Source organism: Prionailurus viverrinus, chromosome C2 (assembly GCF_022837055.1).
Source record: "Prionailurus viverrinus isolate Anna chromosome C2, UM_Priviv_1.0, whole genome shotgun sequence".
Lineage (NCBI taxonomy): Eukaryota > Metazoa > Chordata > Mammalia > Carnivora > Felidae > Prionailurus > Prionailurus viverrinus.
The window spans coordinates 10,461,503-10,475,050 of NC_062569.1; the positions used below are offsets into that span (position 1 = coordinate 10,461,503).

The 13,548-nt window shown below is 45.5% G+C and overlaps 1 protein-coding gene across 13 annotated transcripts in view; it reads right to left on the bottom strand.

Moving 5' to 3' along the window:
* Positions 1–13,548, bottom strand: part of POMGNT2 (protein O-linked mannose N-acetylglucosaminyltransferase 2 (beta 1,4-)) — a 51,397-nt gene that overhangs the window by 37,219 nt on the left and 630 nt on the right. For 4 of the 13 annotated variants that reach the window (XM_047875997.1, XM_047876008.1, XM_047876009.1 and 1 more), the window contains exons 1-3: positions 13,313–13,384; positions 10,087–10,243; positions 7,671–7,787 (exon numbers count right to left, since the gene is read on the bottom strand). The exons of 1 other annotated variant lie outside the window; for it this stretch is intronic. The gene's annotated coding sequence lies outside the window, so the exon portion shown is untranslated. Of the gene's footprint in view, positions 1–3,203; positions 3,236–3,467; positions 3,568–5,861; positions 5,880–6,845; positions 7,072–7,670; positions 7,788–10,086; positions 10,244–13,312; positions 13,385–13,548 lie in introns of those variants that run through there. 8 more of the 13 variants (XM_047875998.1, XM_047875999.1, XR_007155804.1 and 5 more) reach the window with 6 other exon arrangements.

The window sequence follows — 13,548 nt, forward strand, 5'->3', positions numbered from 1 at the left end:
TCACTGGTACATGAAACACATACAAATCATGTTGTACCCATGAAATGCTGTATGTCAATTATACCTCAGTGAAAAATAATTGCTAAAAAACATAGGGTACATCATAACACCTAATGCTTGTGAAGATATGAGGGAAAAGGCGCGTCATACACCATAGGTGAGAATGTGAACCAGTGTGAATCAAGAACTGTGTGGAGCTGTTGGCGTCAGAGGGCTGCCTGAGGCAGCTTAGATCAGTTAGGACTTTGTGTGCTTGTGTCTGAGAAACAGCCCAGAGCCCTCTAAGAGGGCTTTCAAGGACCCAGACTTAGCTGGCCTTCTTGCTTCCCCCTATCTTTAGTGCATAGCTTTCATCTTCAAGATCACAAGAAGGCTGCCACAGCTCTTGCCACACAACAGAGACCCATGTAGGAAGTGGAGGAAAAGGAAATTTCAAAACTTCTGCTTGCATCTTATTGGCCATCCCTATCTGCAAGGCAGTTGCAGAAATGAAGCTTTTTTATTATTAAGGGAGGAAGGGAATCCTGAATATTGGGTACATTACTGTCACCCTGTCATGAAGTGCAGCCTTTTTGAAGGACAATTCAGATATAGCTATCAAAATTTAAACTGTTGGGGCGCTTGGGTGGCGCAGTTGGTTAAGTGTCCAACTTCAGCCAGGTCACGATCTCGCGGTCCGTGAGTTCGAGCCTCGCGTCAGGCTCTGGGCTGTTGGCTCGGAGCCTGGAGCCTGTTTCCGATTCTGTGTCTCCCTCTCTCTCTGCCCCTCCCCTGTCCATGCTCTGTCTCTCTCTGTCCCAAAAATAAATAAAGAACATTGAAAAAAAAATTAAAAAAAAAAAATTTTAACTGTTGTTTTTTTTTTTTAAGTAGGCTTCACACCCAGCATGGAGCCCAAACCAGGGCTCGAACTCACAACCATGAGATCAAGACCTGAGCACAAGATCTTACAACCATGAGATCAAGATGAAGAGTCAGATGCTTAACGAACTGAGCCACTCAGGTGCCCCTCAAAGTTTAACAATTTAAATGCAATTTACCTCTTGACTCAGAAATCCCCCTGCTAGGAATTTACCCTGGAGATGTGTTCTCACATCCGTGCATATGCTTACACACTACAAGCTGTTACTTGCAGCAGGAGAGAATTCATGGAAATGCAGTGTCTGAGTGCAGTGTCTCAGTCAATGTCAGACTGTGACCCATCAGATTCCCAAGGAGTAGGTGGGTGTGGGTGGGGTCTTTAAAGCCAGAGAACAAAAGTAGGGAGAAAAGCATAGGGAGAAAAGGTGTTTCCCTGCAGTGCCCCAAAATAACCACTCAATAGAGTGAGAGGTAGACAGATCATCTCTGAGACCAAAGAGGGTTGCTTCAGTCTCTAAATAACTATGTTCCTTTTGTACTTTCCCGGGTAGAGGTTGCAGGGGAGGCAAGGCTCAGCATATGGCTGTTAACACCCAAGACTTTGAAAGACAGCCGAATCCACTCTTCATCTTCAGAGGAAAAAGCTGAGACCCAGAGAGGTGTAGGGGCAGCAGTGATGGAAGTTTTCTGGGTCGGCTTGTTGGGAATTGGGAATTGTCTGCTTTATGATAGATTCTCAGACACTTTGAGGTCCCTTAGTGTCATGCTCCTGACTCAGAAGGGCAGCCGGTGGCACTAAATTGGCATTTCGTGAATGGGGGCTGCCCAGCCCTCCAGAAACTTGGGCTGAGTCTTGAAGGGCCCCTGCCCTACTATAAAGTCACAGAACTAATAGCTCAAAGCAAAGGGCTTCCCTGGTGGCTCCATTTACCAAAGACTCCTTCTAAGTGAAAACCTGAAGAGACCCCTGGAAAGGATTGTTGGAGATCTGTATGGGAACAGCTCCATCTGTAAGGAGGAATATGGCCTGAGTTATCATCTAACTACAGCTTTGTGTCTTCTCTAAATTAATAAGGCATTTGGATAAGAGGGGTTCAAAGTGTGATATTATAGATAGAGCGGGAAGGAAGGACAGAAGGACAGGAATGGTCATTTTTATAGCCCCGCCTGTTCGAATAGCCACTTTAGGATGGAGACTTTCATTTGAGAGTCATCCTGGTGAAGATTACGTTTATACTGTGCTATGCATTAGTGGCAGGGAACATACATGCTGAAAATGATTGGCGCCTCCCTCGCCCTCCTCTCCCCCCGTGAAAACACGGAAGGCCTCAGCAGGTAGGGGGAGGGAACCATCACCTGGGACATCTTTCCACCTTTCCTTTCCATCTGACTCTCAAACAGAACCCACTCTGACTTCTCTCCCCACCTTTCCTACATCCTGGCTCTGGGGTCTTTTTCAGCTGAGGGTGGAAGCAGGGATGCTTTGGAAATCTTTTTGGCATGTGTTATGGTGAGGAATTTCAACAACTTGAAAGAAGCAGAGCCGAGTGAAATTCCAACACAGATGGTTCTGTCAGACTGGAATCTGGGGGCCTTTCCCCTGGCGGTCTCGGGACAACACTATGAGGTTGTTCTGGGTCCACTCCATCTACGCAAAAGAACTTGCTGCCCTCTCCACTTCCCTAGCACGTTCGTACCACAGACACTGTCCAAATACTGTATCTGTGCCAGGCACTGTGCTGAGCACGGGGGATAAAAATGAGGCAGGACTGAGTTAGGTATGGCCAGCGAGTCCCGGCTTGTCCCTGGCAGAGTCACGACCTGGAAAGTTCTGCCGAGAAAGGCTGGGAACATTTAGAAAGACTCCAACAGAATGCAGGAACAATGCCTTGAACAGAATATGGGCGAAATAGGTCAGGGATTAAGGAAGGCACTTGTGATGAGCACCAGGTGATGTGTGGAATTGTCGAATCAGTGTCTGTACACCTGAAACTAATATAACACTGTATGTTAACTAACTGAAATTAAAATAAAAACCTTAAAAAAGAAAGATTCTTAGATGCAGGCTATGAAATCCCTCTGGTTGGCTTAGGCAGAATGGGATTTATTAAGGGATATTAGGTGACTCACAGATTCACCGGGATGATGAAGGAGCAGACTCTGAACTGGGATCCTAGGAACAATGCCCACACCGCGGTGTCTGAGAACTCAACTGCCAGGGGGACTGCTGCCTCCCCGCCTCCAGGATCATGCTGCCCCGCCGTGACACAGAAGCTACCACTGCCCCTGCCAGCCACAGAGAACCACTCCTCTGCCACCATTGCCCCATGCAGGGGTGCTACCTGATGGAGTTCTCTTCCTTCTTGCAAGTTCTTTTTTTTAAAAAAAATTTTTTTTCAACGTTTATTTATTTTTGGGACAGAGAGAGACAGAGCATGAACGGGGGAGGGGCAGAGAGAGAGGGAGACACAGCATCGGAAACAGGCTCCAGGCTCTGAGCCATCAGCCCAGAGCCCGACGCGGGGCTCGAACTCACGGACCGCGAGATCGTGACCTGGCTGAAGTCGGACGCTTAACCGACTGCGCCACCCAGGCGCCCCCCTTCTTGCAAGTTCTATAGGGTGTGCCTGCTTGATGGAGCCCAGGTCCCACGTGGATCCCTAGCTGCAAAGAGTGTGGGATATGGAGTTTGTAGTTCTCCATCTCCTGCGGACAACATAGGAGGAAGGGGTTAGAGTGATACTGAATGAGATGTTGGCGAGATGTCTTTGGTACCTGCCACCCCCTCCCCCAAGCACCTCTCGTAGTTGTTTTTCAAAAGACAGTCCCTTTCATGAGAGGAATTCTACTGCCAGATTTTTAAGACCGTTTTTCCTATCCTATTACGTGGCAGTATGAAAATGAAGCAGAATAAGGCTGTGAAGCTATTAGCACAATATGTGTCATGAAGTGAGTGTTTAATACATGTTAACTACTAACCAGTAAGGCGGCACCTTCCAGCTGACCCCTCAAGATTAGGGAGAAGTTGCAACTCAAGGCACTTAAGGAGAGCAGGCGAAAAGGCGGGACGGGCGTAGGATCCACTAATGAAAGTGTTGACCTTTACATTGATTTTCCCCCCGTGGTCCATCCCACTCCTCCCAGAGTGTCTTCACTTAGTACAGCTATACCTGTTGAAACCTCGGAACAAGCCAGCCCTTCACAGGACTCCAGGCTTGTCTGTCATCCCTGACTTGGTTTCTGCTGTGTATCTCCATGAGCCTTCACCGATGTTTAGTCTCTTGGCCAGAGGTGGCATGGCTGGAGAATGCCCCACATCCAGGGGGCCCTCTGAGAGTCAGCGAGATGGGTGATGCCCCTGCCTTGCACGATGCCTGGATACGCTTGGAAGATACTAGTGAATGCCTAGTTGTCTAGTTGCCCAATGGGACTCTGTTTTTTTCTAACAGCCTGAACAATCTGCTGTGTACCACATGGGAAGTCTAGCAAGAGAATAAGCTGATGGTTGGGGCATTAGTCTGCAGAGGCCCGGCTGTGGGCCCATTGACTTTCCCCGAGATGCTGTGTAGAACAGCAGTACTAGCAGCACTCCCACTGCTAGAAATCTCCCCACTCAAGTCAAGGGGAAGCTCTGGGCTTCCACTTCACACAGGAGACACTGCTTTTCAATAGCTTCCTTGCATCAGCAGACACTGTGCAGTATATCATTGCAGGTATTTATCAGTATCTTGGGAGATCTTCAACGTATATTTTCAGACTACATAACCTCAGAGAAGGCATTTGGGCCAAATTACATCATCAAAGACAAGACTGAAAGCCTGCTGGCTTTGCTTCCTTTATTTTGGAAAAGCTCTTCTTGTCTGATTGAATCTACCTGGTTCATAGCCAAGCTGGATGGAGGCCATCATCTGACAGACATTCTAGATGATTCTAGAGGAAAGAGACATCCCCTGTTTGTCCTGCTCTCATCATATTGTCATCACCCCTTCCCTAATTCACAGGAAAAATTGCCAGCCCTTGGCCTGACTTTGAGGGGTGTGGGAGGAAGCTATGCTCTGGAACTGGCTGTGGCCTATATTTGGTTCTTTGATCCTGACTTGTGAAAGAGATATTTTGTAAAAGCAGAAATAGTAATAAGGCTGATTTGGGAGATGTGACCTAAAGAGCAGATGATCTCACTGGCACATTAAGATTCACCAGTTCAGAAGAGAAAGATTATTCCTGAAGATGAGGGAGAAGTTTCTTTTTCAAATTATTTTTATTTAATTTCTAGTTAGTTAACATACAGTGCAATATTGGTTTCTGGAGTAGAATGCAGTGATTCGTCACTTACATACAACACGCAGTGCTCATCACAACAAGTGCCCTCCTAATACCCATCCCCCATCGAGCCCATCCCCCACCCACCTCCGTCCATCAACCCTCAGTTTGTTCTTTATCATTAAAACTCTTATTCTCTCTTTCTCTCTCTCTTTCTCTCTCTCTTTCTGAGGGAGGAGATTCTTAAACCAAAAATAGCTTGTTAGAGCAGAAAAGTCGTTCCTTCCCCAGGGCAGGGAAGGAAGTCCAATACAGGCTGCTCATTTTCCACATCTGCCCTATGAAGGTTGCATGTAGAGCTTCCTCCACATTCCTTCCCCGATTCCAGGCCTCCAAAGCCTGATTAACACACTAGATGGCGCACAAACACTGTTCAGATTATCCACACCTACAGGGACCTCTCACCCATCTGTGACTTCCATTTATTATATCATTCTCTTAAATTGGGTTTCCCCAAAACAAGAATGTGAGGGCAAACAGATTATTTCAGAGGTGGTCCCAGGAAGCTCCCACCAAGGAGTGGAAAAGTAAAACAGGGAAGGGAAGGAAGCCAATATAGGGTGAACTGGAAAACAGTGGCTCAGTCCCACTGGAGAACTCTGGGGACTATATAGAACACTCAGCAGAGTTATCTTCCACAAGTTGGGGAGGAAGGGCGGATTTCACCCTCCAGCTCTTACCCATTTTGGCAGGAGCTGTTTCTAAGAGTCTCATCTTCTGCCCCACACATGTGGGCAAGCTCTCAGATGGAGAAATCTCAGGTACTTTCCCTAGGAAGCCTTCATTGTACAAAGGAATTAGGGAAGGCTAGGGGGATGTGGTTAGGCATCACAGCATCTGCTGTATTTTCCCTCCTTTATCCACCATCAGTTCATCACTCTGTGTGGAGCCCTGTGCCAGATACTGTAACTTCAATGGAGAATAACAGATACTATGTGTGAGCTTCTGAGGCTTAAAATCTAGCAGAGAAGTCCAATGTTAATTAAAGAAGCATGCCAGTATATAATAAAAATCATTGAACAGGTGAGGTAAAGAAAAAGAACTGAAAGCTCTGGGAGATGATGGCAGGAAAACATACTCTAGTTTGAGGAATCATGGAGGGCTTTCTTTGAGGTAGGTGTGAAAGTTACCTAAGTAGGGGTGGGGAAGATATGGGAAGAGGATTTCAGGCAGAAGAAATAGCGTGTGCAAATGCCCTGGGACACCAGGGACCTTAGTTGTGCAGTTGGAGATCAGAGAGCAAGAGGGTGATTTGGGGCTAAATAGGATTAAAGAGGTAAGCATGAAGCGGTGTGCAGTTCTGTGTAAGCTGTGCTCAAGGTTTTGGTTTCTAAGAGCAATGGAAGCCATTGAAGATTGTTACGCTAGGAAGTGATAGGATTAAAAGTTTTAAAAGATTTTTTTTTAAGAAGAAAAGATAGCTGTTAGGCAGAGAATGGGTCAGAGTGGGAAAGAGTGGCACTTTCTGCTCCAGAAAGTGGTGGCACTTCTGCTCCAGCCAAAACAGAGTGACAGGAACCTGGTTGATTCTCCAACCTGAAATACAATCAGCCAGAGCATACGGAATAAGGGTTTTTAAGACATTGAACATAAGTCAGTAAAGCATAGTGATCCCTGAGAGAGAGTCAACAAACGCCACAGAGTTTACAATGATCCCAGCTTACTGCAGAGAGAAGAGTTTCTAGCCCATGGTGCAAGGAGAGGGAAATGGGGCAGACAGCAGAGTCAAGAAGACAGGGCTAGGAGTCTTGGGAAGCCAGAGCATCTAGAGTTCCAAGGACAGAGTACTAGGAAGGAAGGATCTCAAACACACAGAGAGAGGGTTCTAGAGCTCTGCATAGGGGCCCCCTGGAGTTTTCAGTTGAGTATTGATCCGTGTATGAGGAATCTCTCAAAGACCAAAGGAAGAGCCACCTGAGAGGATTGAGGGGAGAGTGCCCAGAGCTCACACAGGGCTGAGAGATCTAAAATCTCTGTCTGAATAATTAATAAGACAAGCGGACAGAAAATCAGTAAAGATACAGAAGACTTGAATAACCCTACCAACCTGACCTAATTGATATTTATCAAATATACTACCCAGCTATAGCAGCATATTCACTTTCCCAAGTGCACATGGAACATTTACCAAGACAGACAATGTTCTGGTCCATAACACAAGACTCAGTAAACTTAAGAGGATTCGAATTAAAAGTGGGTTCTCTGACCACACTGGCATTAAACCAGAAATCAGTGATGGAAACATACCTAGAAAGTCCCCAAATTTTTGGAAACTAACATACTTCCAAATAACTCCAAGGATCACAAAGGAAAACAGAAAATATTAACTGAATGAAAACAAAATCTCAACATACCAAATTTCGTAGATGCCACTACCATAATACTCAGAGGGAAATTTATAGCACTAAAGGCCTGGATTTTAAAAAGAGAAAGGCTTCCAACTGATGACTTCAGATGCAGTTGGTGGAGGGGTGGGCGGTCAACAGTACCTTGGACACGGGTCCCCGGGAAAACCGGTCTGCTTACGCTGGAGCTCTACTGTGACAAGTGGTGCCTGTGACACCATCTCCTGTCCACACGGCTTATACTCCTTGGGATGTGCAAGTCTGGAAATAAAAGTTTCCTTGAGAAACTTTTCATATTTACTGAAGCAATAACATGTTCACTGCGGGCAAACTGAAAACCACTATAAGCTACAACAACGCAACTTAAATTACCCTTAATTTCACCAGCCAGAGAGCACCAGCGTTGGCCTTTTGCCGTATCACTTTCCAAACTGCTTTCCCGGTGCGGGCACACCAGCGTGCAAAGTGAAGTCACGCTGCACACACTGTTTTGTAACCGCCTTTTCACTCGCCAACAGTGTCACGAGTGTCTTGGTAAGAAGAGTCTTCGGGAAATGACAGCAATGCTCACAGGAATCGCTGAGGTTGCTGGCTCATGAGCCTTGGCCCAAACCATTTTCCTCTAAGTGCCTTAAAGATGAATGCAGTTTTAAATTGAAATGTTCTATTTTTAATAAGCCCGTGATTTTCTTTGTTTCCATGGGTACATGTTTTTACTTAATGTATTGGATTCCACTGGGGTGACTCTAATATGCCAGTAAAGGGAGCCCATTGGTCATTCTCAGGTCATAGAGAAATTGTTTATTTTATAGAGGTCAAAGAAACTTTAGCAGTGATGTAGTCTAACCCCCTTATTTTATGGGTCAGAAAATTGAGGTTCAAGCTAGATGGAATTGGATTTGGCTAATAAGGCCTGGAAAATGACACATCTTAAGACCCCAGACATGGTTAGCACATTCTTCAAATGCTTTCGTCTTGTGGGAATGGTATAACCACAAAGATCTGAGGGGGTTGTGACATTGTGACAAGATAAGCACCCCTGATGTGAACATCCAATTAAAGGACACCCCAGCTGTCACCTTCCCTTTGCGGGAAGCCATACAACCCCAGTGGAAACTCTGGTCATGGGAGCTGATGACAGAATGGGATCCCTGAGGTCTGGGGCAGCAGGGGGCAGCTCTTAAAGAGCCTTAAAAACCAAACAAAGAGGGGCACCTGGGTGGCTCAGTCAGTGAAGTGTCCAACTCTTGAGTTCGGCTCAGGTCATGATCTCATGGCTTATGAAATCAAGCCCCGTGTCCGTCTCTATGCTCACAGCATGGAGCCTGCTTAGGATTCTCTCTTTCCATCTCTTTCTGCCCCTCCCCCACCAAAATAAATAAACATTCAAAACAAGGGGCGCCTGGGTGGTTCAGTCAGTTAAGCATCTAACTTCAGTTCAGGCCATGATCTCACAGTTCGTGAGTTCGATCCCCACGTCAGGTTCCGCACTGACGGCACAGAGCCTGCTTCAGAGCCTCTGTCTCCCTCTCTCTCTGCCCCTTTCCTGCTCTCTCTCTTTCTCCCTCTAAAAATAATAAATAAACATTTAAAACAAAGAGTTTCAGGCTTCATTCCTCTAGCAGGAATCACCTGGGATCTTCTTAGTATGCAGATTTTGAATCAGCGGCTCTGTGAGCAGAGCCCAAGAACCTACATTTCTAATAAACTCCCACATGATACGATGCTGGTGGTCTGAGGGGCACACTTTGAGTTGCAGTCTTAGGTCCCTGCAGTCACCAGCCACATGTGGCTACTGAGCATGTGAAACGTGTCTAGTGAGTCTGAGGAGCCAGATTTTTTATTTTATTTTATTTTATTTTACTTCACTTAAATTTAAGACCTAAACATACCCAATTTGTTATTGAAAAACTTTTAAGCGTGTTTGGATTCACTTGAGCATGTGACTCAACAATCTCAACTGTAAATTTTATGACATCTCAATACAGATCAAGTATGTCCGATAAGCATGTAGCATCTGAATTTGAAGCGCTTGAAGTACAAAGTACACACCAGAATTCAAAGATTTAGCATGAAAAAGAATGTAAAATGTCTCATTAAAAAATTTTTTTTAACATTTATTTATTTTTGAGACAGAGAGAGACAGAGCACGAACAGGGAGGGGCAGAGAGAGAGGGAGACACAGAATCCGAAGCAGGCTCCAGGCTCTGAGCCGTCAGCACAGAGCCCGACGCGGGGCTCGAACTCACGGACCGCGAGATCGTGACCTGAGCTGAAGTCGGACGCTTAACCGACCGAGCCACCCAGGCGCCCCATGTCTCATTAATACTTATATTAGTTACATGTTGAAATGGTATGTTGGATATATTGTGTTTAGATATTAATTACTAAAATTAAGTTCACCTGTTGCTTTTAACCTTTTATTTTTCGTTTTTTTCCTTTCACCCCTTTAAAATGCAGCTGCTAGAAAATGTAAAATTACATGTATGGCTCCCATTGGTGGCTTGCGTTCTATTTCTGTTGGGCAGCACTGCCAATGAAGGGAGATGTTATTTCTTACCTTTCTTCTAAGGAGAATTCCTGGGAGTAGCTCTTGGTTTCTCCATTTGGAGAGTTGTAAGCACATGGTGATTCTCCCTGATTCCTCATCCCTCATTCATGGGCAGATGAAGGCATCATGGGGAAATGGTGTGATGTGTCCTGGGACACTACTCTGGCTGGTGGAGGGAAACATTTATTTGAAGAGGCCCTTGGCTCCACCTTGCCTTGACCTGCATCTGTCCATAGGCTACACCTTGCTAGGAAATTTCATCAATTCTCCTTGTGTTTCTCGCCAAGACAAGAAGACAAATGGATGCATCTTTAAGACATGCACCTCGGGGAACTCAGAGCCCAGGCTGTCACAGCCCACTTTCAGGTTCACCTGTAACCATAGCAACTCTATTGACGCAAGTTGCCACGGAACATCATTTAATCTGGATCCGATTTTTTTTAAAAAAAGAAAGAATGGAAAGACACTCAGCTTTGTCTCAGGAGACTTATCTGGAGATGGAATCTCTGGTGATATGCTCTTAACTACCATATTCATTTAATTACTTTGTGATTTCCTTGGGGAGGTATTTCTGTCAGGAGTAACTTCCTAAGAAGACGGGGGAGTGTTTGCCTGGAAACGGTTGGTGTTAAGGAATCTAATGGCTCACATGACCTTGAGCTGTTCTTAGGTGGGAAGATTTTCACCATGTCCCCACAAGTCCATCTCATTTCCACTATGTTAATTCAAATGGGGGAAATATCAGACTCCTCATTTCAGAGCTGGAAGGTGCTTGGATGGGAAAGTAAGATGAGGGAGGTAAAGAAGAGATCGGAACCCACAAGGGGTTTAGGTCTTGGGTGTATACAACCAAAATTAGGGTGGGGGGCAGACAAAACTAGGAGGGCATGAGAAGGAGATAAAATCAAAGAAATAATGGAAAAACCCTATAATCTTACATTTAAAAAAAATTTTTTAGAGGGAGCCACATGCATGTGCACTTGTGTGAGTGGGGGAGGGGCAGAGAGAGAACAGGAGAGAGAGGATCTTAAGCAGGGTCCATTCTCATCGGGGAGCCCAGTGACGTGGGGCTTGATGCAGGGTTCCAAGCCATGACCCTGGGATCATGAGTTAAGCCAAAATCAAGAGTCCTATGCGCAAGCAACTGAGCCACCCAGGCGGCCCTGTAATCTTACATTTAAATAGGAAATGTCAGTAACTCATTATTTCTTTTGTTCCTTTCTAAAAAGCAGTTTTTTCAAGCTCTATTTGCTGAAAAGGTCTAGTAGCAGTGGCCTTCATGTCTGAATTTTAGTCTCTAAATGCCATTTCCCACTCAAAGGTATCAGGGCTTCTTGACAAATGGCTGATTCCATACCCGAGGCAGAAAGGGTACCAGATGACCCTGAGACTAGTAGATTTGCTAGAAAAGGAGGAAGATATCAAATGTTAATGGAATCTCATCAAACACACCCAGAGGTCAACTTGAGGGTCTCCCACTGGCTAAAAATGGAACAATTAGATATAAAATAGTAATGCAATGGGCTGCAACTGGAATTGACAGAATTGAAAGTCAAAGATAAACTGAGAGGGTCCCACCACAGCACCTGGGACTTGCTGCCTGGGCATTCTCTGATTGCTAGACTGTGTGTGGGCCTGTGTTGGGGGCAGGCCAGAAGTTCCAGGGAGTCCATGACCCCAGGCAAACTTCAACTACTAAGGAGAAGGAGTTAGTGCATAAATATTTGAGCTTCCCAGACTCTTGATGGGACACTTCTGAGGTGGGTCCCCAGCAAGACAGACCTCCGTTGTGCACAGCACCAGTACCCCCTGCAAATCTGATCATCAGCGTATTCTCTGTAGGCTTTCCTCCTTTCTTGGACTCTCTTGCAATGCTTTTTTTAGGATCGCTTTCCAAATAAACTATTTATACCCAAATCCTAGTCTCGGGGTCTGTTTGGGAGAATCCAACATGACACAGATTCTCTGACAAATTGTGACTCAGTGAAGTAGGAGCATAACCACTCTCTAGGTATCAGTCCCGAGATATGTACAAATGTCAGGGAAGATGTCCAGGTGGCAGTTTGTTTGCAAGACTTAATATAAATACGACGTTGCTACCTTTTCTTTCATTGCCATTCCTGGTTTCCTGTGTGCTTTGGTCATTTCTCAACCACAGGAATGGATTCTTAATCTACACTGTAAGTAGAAGCTTATTAGACTCAAAAACTAAAATTAAATATGCTTTATCAAAGTCTAGGAGCAGGGGGAATAAGAGAGCAATTTCCTCCCCTGAGGAAAATTCCTGTTCATACAGGTGTCAAAATAGCTGTCTAAAGAGGGACCAGGCGAGTCAAAATAGCTGTCTAAAGAGGGACCAGGCCACAAAAACAATCTGAGCAAGGCCAGGGTCAAATAGGCATCAAATGAGCAAATCAGCCAGTCAATATTGCCTCCAACTGCTACATTGCTTTATGACCCACCTCAAACATAGTGACATAAAAAATGTTCATTTTCCTATGACCATGGATCAGTATGTCAGAAAACCAGAAACAACAAACCAAAAACAGCTTCTCTCTTCATGATATCTAGCACCTGAGATGGGAAGTCTTGAAAACTGAGGGTAACAAGAAGTCCGGGTTTAGAAAACAGTTGAACTGGGTACTTTGAGTCTGATGATTGATGCTGGCTATTAAACGGGCACTGAACCAGGGCTTACAGAAATGACATGCACATGGGCATGGACTTCCTCACACCATAATGGCTGTGATCAATATAAAGCAACTCAAGGGGCACCTGGGTGGCTCAGTCAGTTAAGTGTGGGACTTCAGCTCAGGTCATGTCTCATGGTTCGTGAGTTCAAGCCCCTCGTCGGGCTCTGTGCTGACAGCTTAGAGCCTGGAGCCTGCTTCAGATTCTGTCTCCCTCACTCTCTACCCCTCCCCTACTTGTCTCTCTTCTCTCTCAAAAATAAACATTAATAAATAAATAAATATAATAAAGCAACTCAAAATATCAGGAAGGAGGTATATTGCCAGGTACGAACTTCACTCGACCTCACATATGCCTTTTGCATTAACATCACAAGTTAACCCAGAATCAAAGAACCCTAAAGAAAAGGAATGCATTTATTGCCAAGGATGAGCTTGAAATATGAGGACACCAAAGCCATGAGACAACCTACCAAAGTTTGGAGAGGATAACTAACCAGAAAACAACCAGGAAATTAAACAACTTACTAATTACAGATACTAACCACACAAACACCCTTTCACCCTGCAGTCGACAGATGGAGGAGTATGGAATGCCTTGCCAAGATAAAAATGCGTGGATGGCAGGAGGCTTGGGTGGACGGCAGGACAAGCCTCCGTCCAGAGACGACACCTGGCCCCTGGGCGACTGGTCAGCGTGGGACCCGGTCAGACAGCCTAGGAGGATGGGGTGTGCCCGCGGCCCATCTGAAGCTGCCACCCCCGCAAGACTTGGGGGCAG